Below are 9,370 nucleotides of genomic sequence, written 5' to 3'. Positions count from 1 at the left end.
TGAGACTAAATGAAAAATTCAAATAAATCAGATGGTTGGTTGGCAGCAGTGGTTTTCAAACTGAGCTCCTTAGAACCCTCAAGATTCTCTACAGACACCGCAAATGAGGGTGAAGGGGACTGAGGAAAGAGCTCAATCCTAGGCCCCTCTATAAATGAAATATCTGCTTTTTTTTTTCTGAGATGGGGTTTGCTCTGTCGCCAGGCTGGAGTGCAGTGGCACAATCTCAGCTCACTGCAACCTCCACCACCCAGGTTAAAGTGATTCTTCTGCCTCAGCCTCCCAATTAGCTGATATTACAGGCGCCCACCACCATGCCCAGCTAATTTTTGTATTTTGAGTAGAGAAGGGGTTTCACCATGTTGGCCAAGCTGGTCTTGATCTCCCAAAGTGCTAGTGTTACAGGTGTGAGCTACTGCACCTGGCAAAAGCTCTGCTTTTATCTGTATTTTTAATATATTGGTTTTATACAATATTCAACTTGAAAAAAAGGCTTTTGTTGTTGTGAAACGCTAGTTGACACTCTTAATGCTTGGAGGCATAACAAACAATAAAATTTTCGCAAAATTTATAGCAAAATAAACAACCAGATCATTAAGGGAAAGACAGGAAGGCAGAAGATACTATCTCCTTTTCCTCGTTATTTTTATTCTTCTTGTTTTTTTAGCATAATTACTTAATGAAAGGTCAAGATATATGTGTATTTTTCATATGAGAACTAGAACAGATGAGACTTTCATTATTGGATCCGTGTGCTATATATATTTGGTCTTCTTGATGTATGTTGGATGAGAGGGGGTGGTAAGACGGAGAAGGCTGGTTCTCACCGTTCCACTTTAATGCAGTAACCTGCCTGCACAAATTACTGGCATAGCTTTCGCCACATTGGCATACACAGGCTATTTCTATTGATTTCGAAACTTAGAGTCCATGATCTCATCTGAAGTATGCTTTTTAATAATTCACTCCATTTAAGGACCCATTAAAATGTCAGAACTGTCATAAACCTTGTAAACACTTTGTTACTTCTAATGTCTTTAAAATAATAATGCATTATTGATGAAAGCTTGGTTCATAATCACATTGCTCCCATTTGAAAAAGCCAATACAGTTTATGCTTTTTCCACATCTCAGAACTTGTTCATCCCCCTTCAGCCAAGTTACTTTGCTCCTAGGCCTCCCAGGCTTCCTCCCAAGAGTTCTTTGGAATCCTTTCACGTCCCAAACCAAGACTCACTTATGGGCTGACTTACTTCAAAGAAGACACTAGCATAATTATATGATTATAAATTTGCCTGAAGAATCCACTGACCAGAGAATGCAAAAGTGGGGAGGAGCTGGGCAGTTAGAAATCTACGACTAGACCAGGAGTGGCGGCTCATGCCTGTAATCCCAGCACTTTGAGAGGCTGAGGCAGGAGGATTGCTTGATCCTGGAGTTCAAGACCAGCCTGGGCAACATAGTGAGACAACATCTTTACAAAAACTAGCCAAGTGTGGTGGTGTGCACCTATATAGTTCCAGCTATTCAAGAGGCTGAGGCAAGTGGACCATTTGAGCCTGAGTTTGAAGTTGCAGTGAGCTGTGATCATGCCATTGCACTTGACTCTGTCTCTAAAGAAAAAGAAAGGAAAGAAAGAGAGAAAGAAGGAAGGGAAAGAAAGAAGAGGGGAGGGGAGGGAAGAGGAGGAGAGGGGAGAGGAGGGGAGGGGAGAGCAGTAGAGGGGAGAGGAGGGGAAGGGAAGAGAGAGGGGAAGGAAGGAAGAAAGGGAGGATGGGAGGGAGGGAAAGAGAGAGAGAGAGAGAAAGAAGAAGGAAAGGAAGGAAATCAATCTACTGCTAGCTGGCAGGTTGGCTCTTTGGATGTATAAGCTTTCTCCTTCAGAAATGCCTAGGTATAAACACACAAACTTGATTTCAGGTGCTTTTTCAATGGAGCATGAGTACGAAGAACATATTAGTTTGATTATCAATCAAACCAGTAAAATGAAAAAAATTCTCCAAAATATGGGATTCTCCCTAAAAGTAGAGTTTCCAGGTAAAATGCAGGATTCCCAGTTAATTTTGAATTTCAGTCAAATGACAAATAATTTTTAATATGTCCCAAATAATGCATGGGACAAATAAATTGTATGTCAATTATAAATAAATGACAAATAAATTTCAGTCTGTCTCAAATAATGCATGGGACACATACTAAAGAATCATTTGTCATACAGCTGAAATTCAAATTCTCCTTGGCATCTTGTATTTTTATTTGCTACATCTGGCAATGATACCTTAAAGGCACATTTTAATGCCTCACCTAACATTAAAAATGCTGATGGGGACAACTTGGTGGTCCCCAGTTCTGGCTACACATTAGAATTACCTGTGGTTGCCTAGGCCCACACTTTAGAGCAGCTGAATCAGTTTGGAGAATAGTATCTAGGCATTATTTTAAGCTCTCCAGGGGGTTCTAGTGGACATCTAGGATTCAGAACCCCGTTGCTAGTAGACATAATGACCCTCTCAGAGAGGCATATCTGAGGCATATCAAAGATGTCTCAGGTAGGGACATAAATGTATTTTTAAAAGCATAGTCAACATTTTAATATAAATTTATATTTGAAAAATAAAATGTGCTTCTGTTATCATCTACAAAAAAATAAGGATAACCAAGTGATTCAAATCTGGACAGATAAAAAAAAAATAATAAGGCACATGGTGCAGAACCTGGGGCAAGTCCCAGTGGGGCAGAGCACCTCCGAGTGGAGAAGAGGGGTCACAAGGCAGGGGGCAGGCAGGACTTAATGGGTGCACAGGTGTCCCAGGTCAGAGGGTGACAAAAACCAGGGTTCAGGAAAATAGACAACAAGAAGTAGGACCTTGGGCCAAGAAACCAGACAGTCGCCAGCCAGGCACCCGCACATGCACAGCTGATCACGTAGTTCTGCAGATTGCAGGACTTCGGGGCATCGATCCCAGCACTTGGCTGGCTCAGAGTTCACAGGTGACATAGGCGTGGGCATTTGACTAGAGTGGGGAACAGAGTTACAGAGAAGAGCAACCAGTAACTTCACTTCTCTGAGTGAAATGCCAACTGACCTGCACCTCTGGTGATTTTAAATGAGTTTGACACTTAGAAGTCACAGTTTTTAGTCCTGTGTGCTTCTTTTTCCCTTGAGACAGGGTCTCACCCCAGTGCCCTGCCTGGAGTACAGTGGCCACAGCTCACTGCAGCCTCGAGCTCCTAGGTTCAGGTGATTCTCCCACCTCAGCCTCCCAAGTTCCTGGAACAGCAGGTGTGCACCACCACACCTGGCTAACTTTTTATGGGTATTTTTTAGTAGAGACAGGGCTTCACCATGTTGCTCAGGCTGGTCTTGAACTCCTGGGCTGAAGCAATCAGCCCACCTGGGCCTCCCAAAGTGTTGGGAATAGAGGCATGAGCCACCATGCCCAGCCTAGTCCTGTGTACTATAAGTAGGGTGATGTGCTCAGCTGGAGTTCTTTTTTTTTCTTTTTTCTCTTTTTTTTTTTGGAGATGGAGCCTCAGTCTGTCTCCCAGGTTGGAGTGCAGTGGCACAATCTTGGCTCATTGCAAGCTCTGCCACCCAGATTCAAGCAATTCTCCTGCCTCAGCCTCCCTAGTAGCTGGGATTACAGGCGTATACTACCACGCCCAGCTAATTTTTGTATTTTTAGTAGAGATGGGGTTTCATCATGTTGGCCAGGATGCTCTTGATCTCTTGACCTCGTGATCCGCCCACCTTGGCCTCCCAAAGTGCTGGGATTATAGGCAATGAGCCACCACACCCAGACAACCTGAGTTGTTTTCTGAAAAGGAACATAACCTTCTTTGCAGGGATGGGTAAGCAGCATACCCAAAGACAAGTTTATGCTGAATGCTACAGCCCTAGGGCAGAAGCCAGGCATTGGGGTGGTAAATGTACTACAACTCTCATTGACTACACAATAATAAAAGCCATCTTGCTAATCCTCCTCCATCTCCATTTTCTGTCCTATGTCTATATTTTACTGAGAGTTCTATTCTCCTAATAAAATAACATCCTGCTTTTATGATCTTCTTCACGCAAAAACCTTAAACCACTGCAACCCATCCCCCAAAGGCATAAAAGTAAACCGAAAGCCATATGGCACTGGAATTAAAGTCAGCATATTGTTGTGTTGTGTAATTCACCATTATTACAAATGATTTCTCAGTGATATTATGGTATTAACCCACTCTAGTGTGCAATGATTCATTGTAGTTCTGTTTTTCCTTGAAGCCCAGCCAGCTGTATTTCAAGTAGAGCTCAGCTGAATGTAACCGCACAAACATTATATTCCAGCACGATTCCCCAGCCCAGCCGGCTGACTCATGAAAACTGCATGTTTCAGGCCAGCCACAGGGCTACTGGCTCTCAGCACACAAAGAATGCTGCAACCCCATACCTACAAGATCCCACCCTAATTTGCGGAGGTAATCAGTTCCATCCATCCTTAAAGACATCTGACCTTGTCACTCAAATTATACTAGAAAATTTAGAGTTTGGTGCCCAGCTTCTTAATTTCTTTTTGGGCAAATTTGAAGGTAGTTAATGAAAGTCACAAGAGAGATTGCGGAATTTCTCTCAATTAATGAGTAAGATGTAAATGTGCCTTCCTTTCAAAGAGGGAACTCAGTACTTAACAACATGCATTAAATAGCATACATTAAACAACTATGTAGGAAACCTTTATGTATATACATAAACGACATCACATATGTATGCATATAAATATGTGTTTGTCATCCTGATGACCCCAATCTCACAACTCACTGGGTTCACCCTGTCTCTAAATATTCAAGTAAAATGATTCAAATAACCATCCTACTGAGGAGGAGACAAGCAGACCTTGATTATGGGAACTGGGAACTGGCCTGGTACTAAGAGCCACACCTTGGTGTCTTCTGTTGAACACAAATAACATTAGGGAACATCAGCATCATACAAGGCCCCTCTATGCCCATGATGGATCAAGACAAAAATAAGACCACTCCACATGTGTGAACACAGACAAAGCAGGAACATTGTCCAACCCATGAAATACCAGACGTCCCCCTCTCTGAGCTAATGTGGGCAACAGCTGCTTCTTTACCAACTGTAGTTTCAGCCTCATTCTAGCCTGCCCTATACATAAGATAGTTAAGATATCCAATCATAGAATCATCTCCACTTTCTAATAGCATTCAATTAGAGTAAGGCTAGCTTCCTTAAAACTTCCCCTAAAATCACCCAACACAAGACCAAAGCCTGCAAGCCTTTATAAATCCATTCACTGAGACGCCCCACAGCTCTCCACAGTGTACGTTCTCCCCTGCTGCAGCTGCAATGAGTAATAGACCCAACTTGTTCAACTATCAACACATATGTGTTCCTAGTGGTCCTTCGCAAAAAGACATTGAGAAATGGAATATCAGAATTCATCCTTGTCTTTTCAAACGTCCTTTCACCTGGCATATTTGAGAGAAAAGGGTTTACCTAGCTTCCCTACCTGGGTCAATCCTACTTCATGGCTAATCTCTGAATCCTAATCAACACTGTCAGCTCCATTTCAGGAGTTCTGGGACCACTGTCTTTTGCCCTGTTTCTGCAGGACATCACAAACACAAGGTTGTGAGCAAAATAAGCATTTGTGTGAGGATTTGGAAGTAATGGAGTGCAGCATGGAATATGCAACTTGAAACTGAGTATCATACATCCATGTGCCAGCATTTCTCAATGACTCCCTCACCCCTTCCCTCTACTGTCACCTTCTTTCTCCCTAAGTTTTAAAAAATTTCTCACTATCTGCATTCTTCTTGCTCCCCTACTTCCAGGCCACCAGCTTTGTTTATGTGTTTCTCTGTCCTTTCATCCTTCTGTCCTCTGAAACCCCAAACTTCAGCTTCTAGCAACCTCTCCCACATTCCTCTCGTTTATTTGCAGAGCCTCCAAACCCTGGGCTCTCCTGCCCACAGAAAGGTGCTGGAAACTTCAATATGCAAATCGTTTTTCTCATTTGCATACCCTACCCTAAGCACCCTTGTAGTAGTCAGCATGGAGCTAAGTGGGGTAGTAAGCCGAGAAGTCAACATTTCTATAAAACCACACCAAGGAGGTATATGAATTTTTAAAACAAAAGAAAAAATGTTATTCCTCGATGGAATTCTGCTCCAATCCTACTAGAGTAGTGGCTTTCAAACTTTATTGGTTGAGAATCTTCATAAGAAATAGAGTTACAATGCAACTCAGTATATGCACATACAAATATAACGGATGAGAGAGAGACTGAAAGAGAGAGAAAAAAATCTCTTACCCTTACTAAAATGCTCTCTGGACAGGCATGGTGGCTGATGCCTGCAATCCTGGCACTTTGGTAGGCCAAGGCAGGAGGATCGCTTGAGCTCAGAAATTCAAGTTCAGTCTGGGGAGCATAGGGAGATCCCGTCTCTACAATAACAATAATAATAATAAATTAGCTGGTCATGGTGGCGCACACCTGTGGATCCCAGTTACTCAGTAGGCTGAGGTGGGAAGATAAATTGAGCCCAGGTGTTTAAGACCAGCCTGGGCAACATAGTGAGATCCCTTCTCTACAAAAAATAAAAAATTAGCTGGGTGTGGTGGTGCATGCCTATAGTCCAGCTACGCAAGCGGGTGAGGTGGGAGGATGAAATGAGCCTGGGAGGTCAAGGCTGCAGTGTGCTGTGATCACACCACTGCATTCCAGACTAGGCAACAGAGTGAGAACCTAAAACAAAGTAGTCTCTACAAAAAAATGTATAAAAATTAGCCTAGTGTGGTGGTGCACACCTGTGGTCCCAGCTACTCAGGAAGCTGAGTTGGGAGGATCGCTTGAACCAGGGAGATCAAGGCTGCAGTGAGCTGTGTTTGCATCACTGCACTCCCACGTAGGTAACAAAGTGAGACCCTGTCTCAAAAAAAAAAAAAGTAAAACACAATAAAAATAAACTGCTCTCTGATATTTTCCTTTTTAATTCTTCTTTTTTAATGAAAAAAATTCTAGTTGGCTGAAACCTATTATGTTGATTTCATTAACCACCAATGGATCTCACATGGTAGTTTGAATGAGCTCTCTTAAAGCAACTGTCATTTAAAATGACAAACTTTTCTTCCCACTATAGTAGATAGATCCTATGCATACACACGCGCGCGCGCACACACACACACACACACACACACACTCACCTGAGGTATCACCTGGCAGGTTCTTGAGCCAGAGGAGTAATATAAGAGAGAGAGAGAAAAAAAAGGGAATCTCCTCTTCTCTGTAGCTTGAATTCAACTGACCGTGGCAAGGCTCAAAGTAGAGCATCAAGCATGTGGTGACCATTTCATCTGAAGGAGTTCCTTTCTGATGAAGAGATCTGTTGAAGCCCAGCCAAAGATGGCGCAAGCCGAGGCCCAGATGAGAAGCAATTCAGGATGTGACTTCAGTGGCCTCCAGGAACAGATGCAAAGAACCCAGCGGCCCAGCAATTACACAGAACTGCAAAGTGGGAGAATGCAGATAGGCACAATGAAAAGTAATAAGACCACAATCACAACTAGGGCAGTTCAGGGAGCCGATGTCAACACAGACAAGGAGAAGTGGTTGATGGGAATTACAGCCCCAGGAACAGAAATCAGCCATGGAGGAAGGGGTGGAAACCACACAGGTAATTCCCATCAACGGCTTTAGGAGAGCACATTCAAACTACCATGTGAGATCCATTAGTTGGTAATGAAATCAACGTAATAGGTTTCAGTCAACTAGAATGTTTTCATTAGTAGAATTAAAAAGGAAAATATCAAGGAGCAGTTTATTTTTATTGCATTTTACTTTTTTTTTTCTTTTTTTGAGACAGGGTCTCACTTTGTTACCTAGGCTGGAGTGCAGTGATGCAAACATAGCTCACTGCAGCCTTGACCTCCCAGGCTCAAGCGATCCTCCCACCTCAGTTTCCTAAAGCAACTAGCATTTAAAATGGCAAACTTTTCTTCCCACTTTAGGTAGAAAGATCTTATGCCCGCACACACACACACACACACACACACACACACAGACACACTCACCTGAGGTATCACCTGGCAGGTTCCTCAGCCAGAGGAATAATACAAAGAGAGAGAAAAAATATGAATCGCCTCTTCTCTATAGCTTGAAGAACTATGGGATCCTGTAGAATCCCATAGTTTCTGGCGGTACTTACCCTGGAACCAGAACCAGAAACTATGGATCCTACAGGAAATGGATGCAGCTTCTTAGAGCCGTAGACATACCTTTCAACAGATTGGCAGCTCTCCCCTGAGGAGAAAATCCACTTGTGAATTTGAAGATCCTCGATAGTTTTTCAGAATGAAGCCTTGTTTCTACAAGGGCCAAAGACAAAGTATGATGCGTTAAGCCAGGCAAGCCTGATGAGAAGGATGATGATTAAGCATACTGTTTTCACCAAGAATTTGAGACGGTCCCCCATGTGGCTACCTTTCACACCTTTACCCTTAATTCATACACCTTCTCAAGGTTTGTAAGTGTCCATTCATTATCTTTCCCTGGAGTTATAAATTCATTTTCACTGATGTTTAAGCTCTAGACAGCCTTGCTAGTATGTTTACATTGTGGTGTTTATTTTCAGAGGTAGAACTGCTGTAAATGAAAATAGTTTCCCTTCAGTAGAAAGGGAAATATTATACTTAGATATTTATAAGTATGAGTGGTTATTTTTTAAATGCTAAGACAAAAATAGTATAATAATTATACATTGCTGACAATAATTTTCTGAGTGTTTCTAGTTTAAAGACGAAGTAATATTCATGATGTAAACTATACTTCAAACTGAATATGGAATAAAAATGTATTTAAATAACCAGAGTGAACTGCATATCTAAGTGTACATGCAAATCAGCTTAACTGTTGTATGTTATAGCTACTATGATGGGAAATCACCATAACAAAAATAATAAAGCTATTTTTTGAGTACCTATTCTATTCTAAATGCTGTGATGGATATTTTATATGTGCTCTCTTATTCAATACTCACACTAACCCCAAGAAAGAGGTAACATTGACCCTATTTTGCAGATGATGAAATTAAAGTACAGATAGATTAAGTCATCTGCCCAAGGTTCCACTGCCAGTAAGTGACCGCACTAGGATTTAGACCTGATCTCCCCCAATAAGTCTGTTTGTTTCCTGTTTCTACATTGCCTCCTCCATCTCACCCTTTGGGGAAATGACGTCCGGGTGCTTATTCTGGGTACAAGGCCTTGCCCACTCAAATGCCATCATCTTTAGAACCTGCCAGGAATATGGATATGAAGACTCTAGACAGTTATGTCCTATCACCAAGAAGTAAGCAGAGG

At 42.2% G+C, this 9,370-nt stretch overlaps 1 long non-coding RNA gene across 1 annotated transcript; it reads right to left on the bottom strand.

The window, feature by feature from the left end:
• Positions 1–6,328: 6,328 nt before the first annotated feature.
• On the bottom strand, positions 6,329–8,681 carry LOC118147190 (uncharacterized). The gene is made up of 3 exons (XR_004733321.2): positions 8,288–8,681; positions 7,217–7,517; positions 6,329–6,457 (listed from the first exon to the last, which is right to left on the bottom strand). It is a non-coding gene; the product is annotated as an uncharacterized LOC118147190 (long non-coding RNA).
• Positions 8,682–9,370: the final 689 nt, after the last annotated feature.

The sequence above is a fragment of the Callithrix jacchus genome, chromosome 14 (genome assembly GCF_049354715.1).
Source record: "Callithrix jacchus isolate 240 chromosome 14, calJac240_pri, whole genome shotgun sequence".
NCBI classification, from domain to species: Eukaryota; Metazoa; Chordata; class Mammalia; order Primates; family Cebidae; genus Callithrix; species Callithrix jacchus.
Note: the sequence above shows the minus strand (reverse complement) of the source record. Positions and strands in the feature narration are given on the sequence as shown.